The following is an 18,137-nucleotide window of genomic DNA, read 5'->3' on the forward strand; positions in this document are numbered from 1 at the left end:
GCAACACGATTATATTTTGAAAATTGTTTTGTCTACCCTAAAACAAAATCATGGCTACGCGCATCGGATCTTCCTTCAACGTTATATCACTGGGTTTTTGTAGGGATAATTTGGTGAATATAGGAATTGATCTGCCTACAATGTTATATCCGATTTTTGGTAATCATTTTGTTTCACAAATGCGAGATTGTGGTGCAACTTTTGGATCGAATTGGTTGTTGTCGTGACTTTGTGGTTCAAAAATTGTTATACAATTCGGGATATTCTCTCGTGGGTTAATATGCTCCCGGTGTCTTCTCATAAACGGATTGACCTAGATGCTATTTTCGCTACTACTTGGTGAAATATTTGGAAATATAGTAACTCTTTGGTGTTTTACTCGAAGAAAATTAAAAGAGATTCATCACTTTCTTTCGTTAGAATTGTACATAGATGAACTTAAAGTCAGAGTTCCATACAAAACTCACTCGAGATGACCCCTTTGGGATTGTTTTTTCTTCCTAACATCTTATTAGTTTATAATATTAACCTTTTCAAATGGGAGATGATCCCTATATAACAAGGTTTTACCACACACAACAAATTTATGAAAATGGACAATTATACCCTCTCTTCATTTTACATTTTATCCCCTCGTACTCTCAAACCCTTCCCCACATAAATCACTCCCACGAATAACGATCAGATACAATGTTTTAAAACCCGAGTCGACCCGGCCGGTTGAACCGGTTGGACCGTGACCCGGTGTAGAAGGCGGGTCAATTGAGACCGGTTTTTTGTAAAAATACGAACCGGATCGAACCGGCCGGGTTTTCCCTAAACCGCGGTTCGACCGCTTATATCGAACCGATTAAAACCGGATTGACCCGTTTTAATAGGGTTTGGATAGTTGGATACAAGTATCGAACGCCAAAACAACAAGCCGTTTGCGGTTTCTTTAATGTTTTTCAATATTTAAACTTTGTGGACATCAAATTATTGGTTTTATATGTTTATGGATTATGCATGAAAGTAAAAATATATAAAAATAGAAAAAAAATCATAAACCGGGTAGACCCAACGATTCAACCGGTTGAACCGGTTGACCCATGAATCGGTCATCACACCGGGTCAACTAAAAACCCGGGTTTTAAAACATTGATCAGATACGACTTCCATTTCCACTTCGCACACAACGCTTGCTTCACCCGGTCGTCGCCTCAGGGTTGCTCCACCGCCGTCGCCACCTCTGACTGACTCCACCGCCGTCGCCCACCAATTTCAATTTTCTTTCTAGTTTTTTATTGTTTCCTGTAGAAACCTTTGTACATGTATCAATGTGTTTAATAACTGGTTTGCAAAAGCACTAAGTTGGAATCTTTCACTCATTTGGAATTAGTTTCCTATACATTTTTGGAATTGGTTAATCATACGTCAACTTTTTGATCGTTTTCATTATTCGTTTCCTGCACAATCCAGTATTAGTTTTATATTATCAATCGCCTAACAATTTTGTATTATCAATTGTCTATTATCGATTCTTCATATCCAAACAATAAAGTGAACTGTATTTGTTTCCTGCACAATCCAATATTAGATCGTTTACTGTGCATAGTGTGGCTTCACAGTTCACAGCACGATAATTTTTTGTTCCATTTGATACCCTTTTTGGTTCTATTAGAATTCCATTTGATTTCTGAATGTATGTGAATGTGATTATCTAGCATACTCGTGTACTAGGTTTATGATCAATTGTCTATCATCCACTCTTCAAATCCAAACAATAAAGTGAACTGATTTGGAAGGGTTAACTGTACATATGCATGGCTTCACAACAAGAAAACTTTTGGTTCCATTTGATACCTTTTTATTTCCATTTGAATTCATTTGAATGTTATTAAAAATTTGAATGTATATGTGTGATTATCTAGCAGACGAGTTAAATAGAATCAAATACTTCAATGCAACAAGAGGAAATTTTTTTGTTAACTACTTCGAAATTTGATCACAAGATGATTTAGTAAAAATTGTTTGAGAATTTTATTATTCTAAAGGATATGGGGTATCTATTCGTGTTTCAAGACAAGTCAAGCATATGATTTTGCAATGTGAGAGGGGTTGTCATATTGAGATATACGAGGTATTCTCTGGACATCCATCGTTTCGTCAATTAACATCGGAGAGAATAAAAAGTGTTAAAGAAATGACCAAGGCTATAATTCTCCGAGACAAATTCTTTCATCTTTGATGGTTGTTTGATCGTATTTTTTTGGTAAAAAGTTGATGATATAATTAAGTTTTTGATTTTAAAAAGTGAAATATACAAATATTTTATATTTTTATAGTTTATGCGTGATTAAAAAAATCTAAGGAAAAAAGTATATTTTTTAGTGATGATAGGTAAAATGTAAAGCTTGGTAAAATAAATAAAATTTTAAAATTGATATTTTGCAATTTATATATATATATATATATATATATATATATATATATATATATATATATATATATATATATATATATATATATATATATATATAAGGGTGTAGATTGTAAAGTTTAGTAAAAGAGAGGAAAGGGTAAAAATGTCTATTCATAAAAATTATTATGAACGATAAAATTTTATTGTGTACATATAACTCCTTTTTCAAATCAATAATAATAATAATAATAATAATAATAATAAAATGGAGTCTATTTAATATCAAGTCGTCTATGACAATTATATTATGATGACTAATTTGTAACAATCATATAGTGATATAGTTTGTGAAAATAATACAGAGATGACTACAATGGTTTTTTTTATATATATAATAGGGCAAACCATTCTTAGGTGTTTGACAAAAAAAACTTATTGCATATTTATTACTTATTAGTTTATTAGTTTATTAGTTTATAAGATAATAAGTTACAGAGAATTAACTTATTAGTGGTTTGACTCATTGTTTTTATCTAAACATTTTTTTAGCTCATAAAATGTGGAACAGATAATAAGCTAATAAGCTAATAGCTCATTTACCAAACACCCCTATGTAAACACAAACCACCCATATCAACAAGCTAGGTGCGCGAAAAAATAGCGAAACTTCCGGTTAACCCAATTACAAACCATATTCGAGTCTTTATATTAGAATGGTTTTTTATCAGTATTTCGGAATGCAAAATCTTAGAAACAATGCAATTTCCAATAAGGTCGTGCCACAATATTTTGGTGGTTTTAAAGTATAAACCAAAAGTCAACTGTGTTTGACTATTTTTTTAATATTGTTTTTTTTTTCAACTATGTACTGATACTAATATAATCTTATCTTTCGAAAAAAATTAGTTCTTTAATCGTTGCAATCGTTGTAGTTAGATTTTTTATTTTTATTTTGGATATGGGACAATGATTAATTCCTCAATGAAATTAATGATCAAAGTCCTATAGGACAATTATTTCAAAAGCGAAAGAAAGCTATACCCTTTTTCCTTTTTCATTCCCCATGGCCCCATGAAAAAAATTGTATTTAGCACATTCGTGAGAATTTAATGACTCGTACAAGATAAATTAGTTGCTATGGATGACATTTTTATTATCATACTCAAAAAAAGTATACAAAGAAACTAAATTATATGAAAAAAATAGAGAGCCTTTCGCTTCAAATTTTATTTGATCTATTTTATTGTTTTTAGAGGAATGATAATATTAATATATCTAAGTAATTAAAGTAATGGGATGTCTGATTACACTGCGAAAAATAACTATTACAATAATCAACTTTTGTAATATTTAGGATAACTGATATCAAGATTCCTAATGCATGCAACAAGTTGTTAAAAATAATTCTTTAATTATTAATAAAACATCATTTAAATATTTCAATTTGAACTAAGCAATTATTTGATTTTAGTTACATCTTCAAATTCTCAATCACGTCTAAAAGTCTCAATAATGTCATTATCAATCCAGCCCGCATATGGTGGCTTGGGCCTCCAATTCTAATTAGGTAAGAGATAATTATCGATATCCGTAAATCATAAATGTTGGAAGTAAGTTATAGTTTTAGTCCCTAGTATTTATCTTTCTACATGTTTGGCCTTATTTTTGAAAATTAGGGATTTTGAAACCTTGTTCCATTTTAGACTTTGAGTTGTTACGCAGTTTCATGGCGTATTAAAAACTAAAACAAAAGTCCAACTTTACTAACCTGAAACGGGTTGGTGTTGCCCAACGACAAAACTAAATGGGGCGTTGGGAGTACTACAGTACTCTAAAAAATTTATAAATTTATTATATATATATATATATATATATATATATATATATATATATATATATATATATATATACATAAACATTTTTCATGTTATTGTACTCCCAACCAAAGAGATTATAACATGTTCTTTAATACCTGATATTAATATATATTTACAATGTTTGTATCCCCATATTAAAATTTCTAGCTCCACCAGGTGGTCACATAAGAGAGAAGGAAGAGTGTTAGTTTTTTCTTGAAAACCTAATTTATGGTGAGTAATACAGATTTACTCTTTCAAATGGGATGTAGGAAGTAGTAAAATAGAAGAGGGTGTGTATGTGTTGTGGAAAAAAAAATCCATTGGAGCATAAAGATAGTGAAACACAGGTGATACAAGAGGGACGAAATGTGTTCAGCTCCAAACCACCCATTGTTTTTATTGCTGGTAGCTAAACCGGGAAAGTCACAGCTCCAACCTTGATATTGTTCATAAGCTGAAATACTTTTTAGTATGATATATTATAATAGTGTATTTAGACTTATCTTATTTTTTTTATTAACTTTGTTTTTTTTATAATGATTTTGTTGAGTTTTTTTTAAAGAGGTATGGGTTTGTATATTTGTATATAAGTTTAGTGTTTATCTATATACTATTCATATAATATCTAACTTTCAATTTGCTTACCAAGTCTGACCCATGACCCATTATGTTGATATATTTTTAGGTTGGTGGCAATTTATTAGACATTGGAGATTAAGAAGTGCGGGATATTTAGAAGACAAATTTTTTTATGTATAACATATTATTAACTCGAATTGTTGTTTTGATTTAAATGTTACACTCTCGCATATTTTTCAATATATTATGGAAATATAAATTTTGGGATCCTATTTCTTATTTGAAACTCTAAAAATCATTCTAGCAATTTGTTTTTAAATTGATTATTTAAATTAGCTCATCAAAAATAATTCAATACATATCGATGAAAGGTAAACGAGCTCATGCAAAAAGGTGTTTCATTTGTCATTCACCTCCGTTTCCAACAATTTCATGTATCTCCAACAAGATGGCTCCTATGCATACACTCTCATTTCTTGATTTCTGGTTTATGTTGTATTTTCCTTAACTAAATTATATTTCTATTTGAGTACACAATCTCTTAGACTTCCTTTATTCAATGCTTTAACAGGTTTGAAGCACGTTCTACTGTTCATAATGAATATCTGATTTACTTATTGAGACATCTGATATGTTTCATAATTATCCAAGACTTTCTACAAGTCAAAGTTAATTACTCCACTATAATGTGAGACATATCAACATCATCACAATAATGTTTCCATCAAAGCATCATGATCAGAATGATTGGTTTGCACATGTTGTTCAGGTATGAGATCTTTCAGTATATTATAATTTCTGTTTATCATTAAGGAAAAACCTCAAGGTATTATACAAGTTATAGAAAGTATAACCATCAAATGTTATGATCTCTTGAAACTCAACAAGAGAATAGCTTTTACATGGGCGTAAGAGTATTAATAGTTATTTATAGAATTTTACAAATTTTCATTTAGTATTTTCAATATTAAGTCTTAAAAAAATTAATATTTTTTATTGTTTCTAAAACATTAATTTACTAAATTTTAGGATCCAGGTAGCGAAACAAAGAAATGGTTAGGTGACATTTATCTCATTAACTTAATTGAACTTGATAGGTAGCGATTACCAACTGCATACGATATGTAACTCCTAGATAATGAGATCTTAAACAATTATTGCTTAACTTGGCGCATCGGATCTCTCATGCTTAGGTGACATTTATCACATAAGATTCTGATCAAGTCATCCTGCTAGAAACAACTTGTAGTATTGCTACTAACCAGTTGCAAAATGTGACCCTATGCCACCGAGATTATCAAATGATATCGAGTGTTCCTCAAAAGGACGGCTATGACTTGCATTTTTAAGAAAATGTGTTTTATATGTTTTACAATTATACTTATAAAAACATTGTCTCATGAATATTGCATGCATTCAACAATTCATGTACATTTTTGTAAAAATCATATCACTTCTTATAAAGTTCTTTAGGTGTCAAATAAAACTTCATTTTATTTGTTATTAGTCGTGATCAATTATAAACTAAAATCCGATATTTGAAAGTTTAGTTGTAGAGTGATTTTAAGAACCGGTAAGAGTCTTAAATAAAACTTCATTTTATACTTAAGACTTTGAGTTTTGGATGAGTTCTAAAATCAAAATTTTAAATCTCCTTTTAACAATCAAAATCTTATGACTTCATAAACTCATTTTATTTTATACACTCAATTAATGCATCTTATGATAAAACTCTTATTTTGATAAACTAAAACTTGAGGGATGCTAATATGTTTTAAATCTCATTTGACATGCATAAAACATAATATCAACATTTTGTGTTATGTTTAAAATACTAATATCATATATTAAGTTTTGACGTAAAAAATAATCACTAGTTTATTATTTGTCGTTATGACACTATAAACCGATTTTTAGTCTTTTTAATAAAAACATCTTATTTATTATAAAGACATGGAGTTTATGTAATATTTAAACATATTTTAAAACCATTTTAAATATTTTAAATTTGTTTATTTATACGTTTTACAATAAAACTAATTTTAACAAAAAATTGATTTTTAACGGGTAAACTGGTAACCGATAAAAACATTTTTATAAATATTCATTTATAAACATCTTACGTTATCTTGTAAATATTTTTACTCAAACTGTAAGTGATATTATCTTATAATAAAATGATATTTGACATGTAAACTAATTTTCATATACAAAACATAACATACAATAACATAAAAATAAACATCACATACATGTATTAAAATGTGTATAAACCAGACCATATCTAGTAATAATTTTTGTGAGCCATCATAAGATTTATTAAGTCTTTCCTAAAGGTTTTAAGGGGTATTTCAAAAGGTCTTCAAGCTCCCACTTTCCAAGTCAGTTGTTGCTTGCAAAATGACTTCAAGTCTCCGTGTTGTGAAGGTTCGCACACTTAAACCATTTATGAGTGCAATTAAGCTCAAAACCAAAAGAAGAAGCTCATGGTTGGGATTATGGTCTTCAATGGTTAAGTCTTCTTCAAGGAATGTCATTATTTCATCTTGTTATATTTAAAATAAATACAACTAGTCTATCTAATTTATTACAACAAATCAACAAATGAAAAATATCTATTTATCTATTACATCTTATGAATAAATAAATATCAACCAAACACAACGCAAAGGTCTAAATGACTTGTTTATAAACTGTAACATCCTAAAAATCCGTACCAAAAATTTTTCTTTAAATCATTATCAAAGCCATTTTCATAAAAACATATCATAAGTCGTAACATAAATTCAAAGTATTAATTCCAAAACATAATTCATTATCAGAGTAAAACATCCCAGGCTGACTAATCAATGGTGTGTGCCATGCGATCACCCCGAGCTCTTCCTTCCGCTACCAGAAGTACCTGAAACCAAAACTGAAAACCGTAAGCACGAAGCTTAGTGAGTTCCCCAACCTACCACATACCCTGCACAAACACATACAACATATACTGGGCCACGCCCCTACCTCGGGCCCCGCCCGCTACAACGGCCCCGCCTGGCTTCGAGCCCCACTCGGATACATATCTGTTTCTTTTAGGCCCCACATGTCTCTAGGCCGCGCCCACTAACCACATATAGTACAAAATAGCATATAACACATAACTGAATATACCCTACTGCATTCTTGTACTTAGGCCTCGCCTGTCTTGGGCCTCGCCCCTGTCCTGTCACTAGTGAGTCATGGAACCCCGTCCAAGCTCCTACGGTACGTGAGATACGGGCCCACGCCTACACTCACTCCATGCCTATCTCGGGCCTCGCCCATGCTCTGCTACTAATGAGATATGGAACACCGTCCATACTCTGCTATTGGTGAGATACGGGACCTCGCCCACACTCACCTTCCTACCAGGCACATACATGCATCACACACACAACAAGTATACTCTATCATGCAAACCATTCCTTGGGCACCCGCTCGACATCGGACCTTCGTCCGAAATATCATACTAGCAAACAGTGCCTAGGGCTAACCCCCGGGTCTTCCTACTTATAACTACATGGGCCGACATTATGGCTGTAGACCCATTCACACAAAGGAAAATCACTTGCACTGCTGAACTTGCTGATAACCCTCTTGTTGCGAACCGAAAATTCTTTGAACCGCTACTCCACTAGCTCTCCGAGCTACCAATATCAATACATATATCACTTAGTTCCAACTGAACTCTAGAAGCCAAACTAAGTCAACTCTGGTAAAAGTCCATCTTTCTGACTGACTCTACTCGCCGAGTCAGTCCGTTGACTCGTCGAGTACATATACTCAGAACTCTCATAATGCGACCTAACTCACCGAGTCACCCCAAGACTCGTCGAGTTCAACGATCTCTGAGTCCCATCCTGTCCAACTTACTGGGTCACCATTCAACTCACTGATCTGAGCCTTAACCAGAAGGGGTTAGTGTTTCGCGACCTGACTCGCCGAGTCCATGACAATCTTCAATAGAATCGTCGAGTTGTTCTTCAAACTCGTCAACTCCATGCCCACCTTCATCCAACTCACCGAGTCCACCCATGTGACTCGCCGAGACGCTCCAGTTCTTAATCCATATAGTGGCTTTTCCAGCCATGCAGAGGCTCCAACTCATAGATCCACTCTTCCCAAGTCTATTCCTCACGTAAAGTTTCAAACTTTACATGAAACCAAAGAGATATGGGTTTAAAACACTCTAGGGATAGGGTTTGTGACTAAGGGGTTCACCAACAACTTATTGGCATAAACTTTATGGCTTTCTGGATCCTTAATAACCTAGATCTGAAGTAGCACCCTCAGATCCACCCCATACTCGAAATAAACCTCCTCCATACTCAAAATGCCCAAATCTCAACCATAAGATAGATCTAAATGCAATAAGGTCAGCTTATTACCACAAAGGATCTGAAAAGTCACAACAACTATGTATCCAAGGCTTCCTCTTGCATCACTATGAACCTCCTTCTCTTCTAATCTTCAAATCACTTCACCAAGGCTAGATCTTGCTCCAAAATGGGTATGGTGGCTAGGGTTCGGTATTCTGGGTGAGAGAGACTGTATATGAACCCTAGGGAAGAGAATGAGAAGTTTAAATAGGGCACCAAGTCCCGAACTTAGGGTTTCCTAATCCAGACCGGACTCGCCGAGTCCACTTTCCAACTCGTCGATTCGGTCACTTACTCTTCGACTCGGATCCCTCTCAGACTCGTCGAGTTCCACCCTGGACTTGACGAGTTGACCCCTTTGACTTAGGGTTTTCCTTTCCTTTCTTGGTCTTTCTGATTATGGGTGTTACAACTCTCCCCCACTTAAACTAAACTTCATCCTCGAAGTTTCTCTACAGCCAATCGCCCTGCAATCAACACTCTGCTTGAGAAAACCTAACACCCGTTGGCCTTCCGCCCGGTCATTCTGACTAACATTAATCCTTGCAGATAATATTCTCAGGTTAACCCTAACCCTGACCATCCTGGGAACACAACTTACTCAACTGACAAACCTTCTGGTACTCCCCGAGTACTTATGCTGGACACCCTAAGGGTTCACCCCCTTTTCCTTGTGCGTTTTCTGGCCTCCCCAAGGCAACGTTCCATAACCAACTACTTCCTCTGTCACTGTGAAGGTCCTATCCTTCACCAACTCCATTACTCCCGCTACTTCCGGTACAGTTCATTACCACCAGTATCCACTGGAAACTTCTCACTACTATAACTTAGTGCTGAGCACCCCTCCCAGCGAATGGTTCGGATAATCCTTCACCATCTCCATTACTCTGCTACTTCCGGTACAGTTCATTACCACCAGTATCCACTGGACACTTCTCACTACTATAACTTAGTGCTGAGCACCCCTCCCAGCGAATGGTTCGGATAATCCTTCGAGTAAAAGATTCATTCCCGCAACGGTTAGACTTAAACGAGAGCTACGCACAGGGTCAAACCCTTCCCTCTGAGATTATCCAACCTGCTATGATGTTCATAGCACCCCTCGATCAACTAACTGTATTCCACCATATTCTGCTTACCATCACTGCCACTGACTGAAAATTTATGTTGTCCCTTATCCGCCTTCCAGATAAACCGAGACCACCCTGGTCCCTACTGATCTATCAATATCTGGATTACAGGCTCCCACCGGTCGCTAGCCCCAACACAAACTTCTAGTCGCTTCCAGCGTCTTCCGATGAAACTTAGGCTACCTAATATTGCCCCTCTACTCTGCCACTCTGGCTCTACAAGTCCTGGGGTCCTCGATCCCCCCTAACTCGACCTTAAGGTCCTTACCAGGTCCCACCTGTACTATTGAAACTCACGGGCCTCACCCACGGGTCTCACCTGACTATACTACTGAGCAATCCTGCTCTCAGGTCTCACCTATACTGCTACTCTCATACGGTCCTCACCCACGGGTCTCACCCAACTACATCCTGGAGCGGTCTCTCCTAAGGTCTCACCTCTCTAGGGCTATGCAGGCAAGCTCCATACTATTCTCATCCACTACTCAATCCTGATTCCTACCTGGATCACTAGGAGGTAAGGGCCTCGCCCCAACTCCGCTAACTAAGCTGCTAGGTAATGCTACGACTTACCCGTAGTCTTACAACACCTTTCATACTCACTGACTGCTAGTGAATGCTATGGCTACCCCGTAGTCTTACAACACTTTCCACCTCTGACTGCTATTGGAAAAAGTTGCGGCTCTCCCGCCGCTCTACCATGCTCTACATGTTGTCTCTGCCACTGACTACTAACATGAAAGCATCCCATGCTAACCGTTCTCAAGATCCTCATTCCAACTCTTTCGAGTCCTGCAGGCGATCCTCCATCCTGAAATTCCAGCCAGATACTAACCATCTTGATTACATGAACTAACTGTTGGGAAGTTTCTCAAACTCCCAACACTGAACTCCTCAGTCCATCAATCGTTGTGCTACTTCTTTTCCTTCTTAGAGGTCACGTACTCATTCTGGATCTGCGTGCTCTTCCCCTGTACTCTCGGAGGGTTCTCCCCCATTTTGATCCTGCTTATACCTCGCTGCTCAATGCTTGAGAGAAATTCCCAATCTTCTCTACTATACCGCAGTCAATCTGCTGAAAATCCCAAGCTTGCCATAATTAGGGATCTAACCGATCCATCACTCTATGACACCTTCCTGAATCCAGCGGGTCACTACTAAGTTCCACACAAGCATGCTATAGCTACTACATCCTAAGTAACCTGCTTCCATAGGGCACAACCCCCATAAACTACCATTTTATTATCCAAGGTATGCAGATGGCATATAACTAAATCACAAGCAAGCCACACAATTCTAAAATGCTTATACCAATAATGATGCAGAACCTTAACAATATAATCATGAACAAAGTTAACAGAGAAACGAAAGACAAACACCTGCTACATCCGACGTTGCTTGCATCTCCATGGTAGTCATCTGAAAAGTCCTGCCTCCTACCGCAGGCGCCTCTGCTCGGCCCTGACGACCGTCTGTGATCCTCAGAGTTGCAGGGGCAGGTGCTATCACCCATCTTGCTGAAAACAAACTGGGGCACTGGGCCTTCTTGTGGCCCCACTGACTGCAGTGGAAACATATCAAGTCTGATCCCTGTGTGGTGGTAGCAGTACAATCCCTGCTAAGATGACCAGTCCATCCGCACTTGAAGCAACCCAAATCTCCACCACTACCACTCCTACATGCAACCTCGTGCATTGTTTCGCACCTCCCGAATCGGCTACGGCTTTGGTAATCCCTCGATCTCGAATCTGACCCCTTGGGCCTTTTTCCCGAACCTGTGGCTACCTGAACCTCATCCGGCTTCCTCTTCCGGATCTGCTCCAAATCAATCTCCCTCTCTCTAGCTCGAGAAATCATATCTTCTAGCGTCTTATAGCCGGACCTGCTCACGAACTCCCTGATGTTAACCCTCAACATCTCGTGATATCGGGCCTTCTTCATCTCCTCATCCGCGACATACTGCGGAACAAGGAGGGACCTCTCCCTGAACTTGGCAGTGATCTCCGCCACAGTCTCAGTAGTTTGCGTCAAATCCTGAAACTCCCGTGCCAACTGCAGCACCTCAATAATCGGTGAAAACTCAGCCCTAAACCTGGCCGAGAAATCGCTCCATGTCATCGCGTCCAACGCGACATCATCACCAATGGCATGACCAACCTCCTCCCACCAATCCATCGCTCTATCCTTCAGAAGACAGGAGGTGAGTCTGACCTTGTCCCCCTCGGGACACCGGCTCGTACAGAATGCCTTGGCAACATCGACCAACCACCTGCTGCTAGCGATGGGGTCCCTAGCCCCATGATAATCTGGCGATCCACATGCTCTAAACTCTCGGAATGTCATAGTACGCGCTCCCATCAAGGCCATATTTTCGGTACGAAAGGCTCCTAGCCTCTCATCCAAGATCTCCAGTATACCCTCATTAACCGTGCTAAAGATCACAGGAGTCTGATCTAGGATACTGCGCATAACCTCTGCTGATATCAACTCCGTCATCCGCTCCTCGAGTTGCTCGGCCCCTGAACCCGAGCCTGATCCCTCTCCGGTGCCTGATCCGCCCACTGGTCTCTCTCTCAATGTCACCATGCTGAAAACATATCACAATAACTATCAGAATACTCATCACTGCTGAGGGATCATACGCACACACTACAAGTTTCCCGGTCTCATCTCGGCCTTTCTCGAATCGAGTACGGATCTTCTGCTTTCAGTAGTATGGGCCAACCACCTGCTGGTAGCGATGGGGTCCCTAGCCCCATGATAATCTGGCGATCCGCAAGCTCTAAACTTTCAGAATGTCATAGTACGCGCTCCCATCAAGGCCATTATCTCGGTATGAAAGGCTCCCAGTCTCTCATCCAAGATCTCCAGTATACCCTCATTAACTGTGCCAAAGACCACAGGAGTCTGATCTAGGATACTGCACGTAACCTCCGCTAATATCAACTCCCTCATCCGCTCCTCAAGCTGCTCGGCCCCTGAACCCGAGCCTGATCTCTCTCCGGCACCTGATCCGCCCACTGATCTCTCTTGCAATGTCACCATGTTGAAAACATATCACAATAGCTCTCAGAATACTCATCACTGCTGAGGGATCATACGCACACACTACAAGTTTCCCGGTCTCATCTCGGCCTTTCTCGAATCGAGTATGGATCTTCTGCTTTCAGTAGTACGGGCCCATACTACCTTCCACATCTATCCGTACTTTCCTCAAGAAATGCTTCGACTCCACCAGGTCCCTTTTTCTACTACTACTGATCCCAGCACTATCTCATCCTAGGCTTACCCTAAGGAAACCTCTTACTCAACTCAAACCAGTCCTCAGCTGCTAAAGGCCTCCTTGTGATGCCAATTAGCCATCACCTGAATACCATCATATGTGACGAGGCTCAGATAATCCTTCGAGTAGAAGACTCGTGCCTACAACGGTTGGACTCAGACAAGAGCTGCGCACTAGGGCCAAATCCAGCACTCTGAGATTATTCAACCCTGATCACATATGACGTGACGTATTCACCTAATGGCTAACTCCCATCACTCAGAATCCCACAATGCACAAACCAAGCAGCATTCAGACAAGGGAAAAATCTAACCATTACATACTCAACAATCATAATCTCATATCAAGAATCTGCACTAGCATGCGACATAAGCTCATAAACTCAGGCATAACCTAAACAGGCTATCCTACTACTGTCTAATCAGCACTATCATGCAGCTCAAGCACATATAACAGGCACATAAGGCATCCTCCCTAGATCCTTATTCCTAATATAGCATGCTGCTCTACTAACTGATAAACATAACATAAACTTGTATGGGTATTTTGGGGTACTTACTTGAGCTTGGCTGATTGCATGCACCACACCCTTTTCTCTTATCAAAGTTCCTTTCCTTTCTGAATTCTTTTCGCTTTTCTAAAACTGTTTCCTTTCTAAGAACTCTTTTTACAAAACTGTCTTTTCATTTTGAAAACTTTTAGACCAATCCCTTAGTTTGAGTTCAGGCACACTCGAGAGTATGTCTGAATCCCTCAAACCAAGGCTCTGATACTAACATCCCAAAAATCCATACCAAAATTTTTTCTTTAAATCATTATCAAAGCCATTTTCATAAAAACATATCATAAGTCATAACATAAATTCAGAGTATTAATTCCAAAACATAATTCATTATCAGAGTAAAACATCCCAGGCTGACTAATCAATGGTATGTGCCATGCGATCACCCCATGCTCTTCCTTCCGCTACCGAAAGTACCTGAAACCAAAACTGAAAACCGCAAGCACGAAGCTTAGTGAGTTCCCCAACCTACCACATACCCTGCACAAACACATACAGCATATACTGGGCCATGCCTACTATTTCGGGCCTTGCCCCCTACCTCAGGCCCCGCCCGCTATAACGGCCCCACCGCTCCAGGCCCTTCCTGGCTTCGACCCCGCTCAGATACAATTCTGTTTCTTTTAGGCCCCGCCCGCTAACCACAGATAGTACAAACTATCATATAACACATAACTGAACATACCCTACTGCATTCTTGTCCTTAGGCCTTGCTTGTCTCGGGCCTCACCCCTGTCCTGTCACTAGTGAGTCATGGAACCTCGTCCAAGCTCCTATGGTAAGTGAGATACGGGCCCACGCCCACACTCACTCCATGCCTATCTCAGGCCTCGCCCATGCTCTGCTACTAATAAGATATGGAACACCATCCATACTCTGCTATTGGTGAGATACGGGACCTCGCCCACACTCACCTTCCTACCAGGCACATACATGCATCACACAGACAACAAGTATACTCTATCATGCAAACCATTCATTGGGCACCCGCCCGACATCGGGCCTTGGTCCGAAATATCATACTAGCAAATAGTGCTTAGGGCTAACCATCGGGTCTTCCTACTCATAACTACATGGGCTGGCATTGTGGCCATAGAAACATTCACATAAAGGGAAACTCGCCTGCACTGCTGACCTTGCTGATAACCCTCTTGCTGCTGACCGATAATTCTCTGAACCACTGCTCGACTAGCTCCCTGAGCTACCAATATCAATACATATATCACTTAGTTCCAACTGAACTCTAGAAGCCAAACTAAGTCAACTCTGGTAAAAGTCCATCTTTCTGACTGACTCTACTCGCCGAGTCAGTTCGTTGACTCGTCGAGTACATATACTCAGAACTCTCATAATGCGACCCAACTCGCCGAGTCACCCCAAGACTCGTCGAGCTCAACGATCTCTGAGTCCCATCCTGTCCAACTTACTGGGTCACCATTCAACTCACTGATCTGAGCCTTAACCAGAAGGGGTTAGTGTTTCGCGACTTGACTCGCCGAGTCCAAGAACAGACTCGTCGAGTCCATGACAATCTTCAACAGAATCGTCGAGTTGTTCTTCCAACTCGTCAACTCCGTGCCCACCTTCATCCAACTCACCGAGTCCACCCATGTGACTCGCCGAGTCGCTCCAGTTCTTAATCCATACAGTGGCTTTTCGAGCCATGTAGGGGCTCCAACTCATAGATCCACTCTTCCCAAGTCTAATCCTCATGTAAAGTTGCAAACTTTACGTGAAACCAAAGAGATATGGGTTTAAAACAATCTAGGGCTAGGGTTTGTGACCAAGGGGCTTCACCAACAACTAATTGGCATAAACTTTATGGCTTTCTGGATCCTTAATAGCCTAGATCTGAGGTAGCAACCTCAGATCTACCCCAAACTCGAAATAAACCTCCTCCATACTCAAAATGCCAAAATCTCGACCATAAGATAGATCTAAATGCAATAAGGTCAGCTTATTGCCTCAAAGGAACTGAAAAGTCACACCAACTATGTATCCAAGGCTTCCTCTTACACCACTATGAACCTCCTTCTCTTACAAGCTTCAAATCACTTCACCAAGGCTAGATCTTGCTCCAAAATGGGTATGGTGGCTAGGGTTCGGTATTCTGGGTGAGAGAGACTGTATATGAACCCTAGGGAAGAGAATGAGACATTTAAATAGGGCACCAAGTCCCGAACTTAGGGTTTCCCAATAGAGACCGGACTCGCCGAGTCCACTTTCCGACTCGTCGAGTCGGTCACTTACTCTTCGACTCAGATCCCGCTCGGACTCGTCGAGTTCCACCCTGGACTCGACGAGTTGACCCCTTTGACTTAGAGTTTTCCTTTCCTCTCTTGGTCTTTCTTATTATGGGTGTTACATAAACAACAACATATCAAATATGATAACAAACAACTTTTTTTTCTAAGGCAACTTTTATATAACCATAACGCATGAAAAATTATTTTATATAAACATAAACAATTTTAACCAAGAAGTTGCAAAAAAAAAGACAAATATGAACACTTCTTAACCAAAACAAATTCATGCTATTTTTTTCAAAAACCAAAGATTATCAAACATAAAAATCATTCTAACATATAATAGATGTCTCTAATACCACTGATGGATTTTGACACAAATCATAAGTGTGTTTTTTCATAAAACCCGGTCAACGGAAGCATTAAAAATAAAAAAATTATTTTTGAGTTTATAACAAAACCAAACCATCTAGGATCCATTTATAGATATTAGAATGATATTAAAAAAAAAAAAAAATAGGGTTTTTGAATGATAACCTTTGAAGCCTTTGAACCCACTTGGTTTTGGGGTGTTGAGGAACATAGCAAAAATTCAAGAGTAGAATTTCGTTATGTGTATCCACTATCAAGAATAAGACATTTGGAATGTTAGTTCCTTTTTGTATAAAATACTTCTTAAGCTTTTAAGTTCTTAACTCAAATAGGTACTAAAGGAGAAGTACTTTTAAGCATCTAACTCTTGCAACAATCTTCAAAAGACAAGAAGAAGGGGAGAGAGGAAAGATTTTGGCCATGAGGTAGGATGGAGAGATTTCATCAAAAAACTAGCTCCAAAATTATGCGAAACACTTCTTTAAACACACATGAAAAAGCAAAAGAGAACTTATATTATAATGTAGAGTAATAACCTTACTTAGAGGCACGAGGATGAGGGAGGGAGGTTGACAAGCAACCTCTCGTACATTTGATTACTTTCGGCCATACCTAATAAATAAGAAAGATTGTTTGAATTTTATAAACCCAAAGTTTATAAAATATAAACTTTGTCTTTAGGTAAAAGACAAAATGATCCAACTATTCCAAAAGGTTGTGCATGACTTATTAATTCATACCATATGAAATAATAACTAGTTATAGTCTCTTATAATTATTATTTTCACAAAACAATAATTATTACCTAATTAAATACAAGGATTGATAGTATTTATTAATAATCACATTAATAATAAATATACAACATGTGCCAACATGATAAATGTGTGACCCTATAGGATCATATATTTTTAGCAATGTAACTCAATTATGATTCTTGGGCATATAGATTCAACAATATAATGCATTCAATTCATTACGTCTACTAAATTTATGGCATCTCATATGAGCATAAAGGACGTGGGAGATTGGAATGCAAACTATTTATGACATTACATATGTAGACGTTAATTTTGTTATATTGTTTTTCTCCAAAAGCTTTCCCTCGCATGATCTCTAACCCTCTAATAAGTCTTGATTATTACGTTATTATAAGGACAAGCTACACAACAAGACACTAGGTTTTCAAAAAAGTCCGATTTTGACACCCTATTTCTTTTTCAATTAAGTCACTATATTTTATTTAAAATTTAAAATTTGAAACCCAGAAAGTGGTGTCACCAAAAAAATGTCACATCATCATCG

This window comes from Lactuca serriola, chromosome 4 (genome assembly GCF_051521515.1).
Source record: "Lactuca serriola cultivar US96UC23 chromosome 4, Lser_US96UC23_V15, whole genome shotgun sequence".
Classification (NCBI taxonomy): domain Eukaryota; kingdom Viridiplantae; phylum Streptophyta; class Magnoliopsida; order Asterales; family Asteraceae; genus Lactuca; species Lactuca serriola.